Below are 1,709 nucleotides of genomic sequence, written 5' to 3' on the forward strand. Positions count from 1 at the left end.
CAGGTCTCACCACACTTCAGACCAACCAGACCTTCCTCTCCTCTCTCTCATCTCCCGGTTGACTGGAGTCTATGGAACATGGTTGAACTCAACACTTATCTTCAAACAAATCTGTCTTGGAAGAAGCACTACCAGATGCTCATTAGAAGCAATGATGACTTCCTCTCATTTACTTTGGACATATTTTCAGGAGGGAGCAGTCCCTGGAGAAGGATATTATATAAAGGGACAGTGAAAAAGAGGAAGCTCATTAATGAGATGGGTAGATACAGGGTCTGCAACAGTTGTTATTATGTGCTGTCGAGTCAGTTCCAACTCATAGTGACCTTATGTAGGGTTTCCTAGGAGTGACTAGTGAGATTTGAACTGTCAACCTCGCGTTCCAAACCAGCCTTGTGGTCCAGTGCATTATCCTGCAGTGCCACACCAGGACTCCAACATTTACAATGTTGTTGTTGTTTTCGTGACGCGCTGTGGAGTCGGTTCTGACCCATATCAACACTGTATAGGGTTTCTGAGGAGCATCTGGTAAGCTTGAACCACCTACCTTGCAGTTCAAATGGCTTTGCAGTCTAGCACATTAACCCACAGTGCCACACCAGGATCCCATTTACAATTGCAGTATAAAGTTCACTCATTCATGAGAGTGATGATGTGGCCTGATGATTAATGGTGTCATTTCTGCTGTCAAACTGACCAGGTTCAAATTTCAGCATGCATGAGTTCATATCCAAGTTCTGTAAAGTCCTAGTAACCATGGGCAGGTCATTATACCTTATTGTACCTTATCTATTTGGATATGAATGATACCTCCCTCAATAGGACTGTGTGAGGATTACATGAGTTAAGACACATAAAGCATGAACAGTGCTAACAGCCATCAGTTAATATGAATTCAGCAAATTCAATGCCTACAAATTTTAGGAGTCCTGTTGGTACAATGGTTAAGTGCTCAGCTGCTAACTGAAAGGTCAACATCTTCATGGGAGAAAGACCTAGTGATCTGCTTCTGTACAAATTCCAGCTTAGAAAACCCAAGTGGCAGTTCTATTCAATCATTATGGGGTCTCCCTAAATCAGAAGCAACTCGTTCTGCAATAATAATCTCAAATACAGCAAAGATTGTAATGATGGTGCAGGACCAGGCAGTGTTTTATATATGGGTTGCTATGAGTTGGAACTAACTGGACAGTACCCAGTAACAACAACAACAATAGTAATAGTAATGGTAAAGGTCCCTGGTGGTGCAATGGTTAAGCACTCAACTGCTAATCTAATGTTGTGTGATTTGAACCTGCCCAGTGACTCCATGGGAGAAAAGATCATAAAGATTACCTATGGAACACTATAGGGCAGTTCTACTTTGTCCTCTAGTAATAGCTACAATGGCATCTAACAATAAAACAATGATGATGGTAATAGCTTCTCAAAATTGCTCATCCATGGATACTTTACTCTTGTTCCTGCTTGCATCTCTATAAATAGTCCCTTCATTAAACCTTCCTTTTCTTTTCTCCAGCTTTATTGAGGTGTATATAATTGATATCCAATTAACTGCATGTATTTAAAGTGTAAACTTTGCTGAGTTTTGAGAAGTTTGCAAGTTAGGGACTATCACCATGTGAGTATGATTGAACTATTGTTACCCCAAAAGTTCCATGAAGTATCCCATGACTGAAACTTTTGAATGTGCCTTCTTCCTGTCAAGA

This window comes from Chrysochloris asiatica, unplaced genomic scaffold (assembly GCF_000296735.1).
Source record: "Chrysochloris asiatica unplaced genomic scaffold, ChrAsi1.0 scaffold00031, whole genome shotgun sequence".
NCBI lineage: Eukaryota > Metazoa > Chordata > Mammalia > Afrosoricida > Chrysochloridae > Chrysochloris > Chrysochloris asiatica.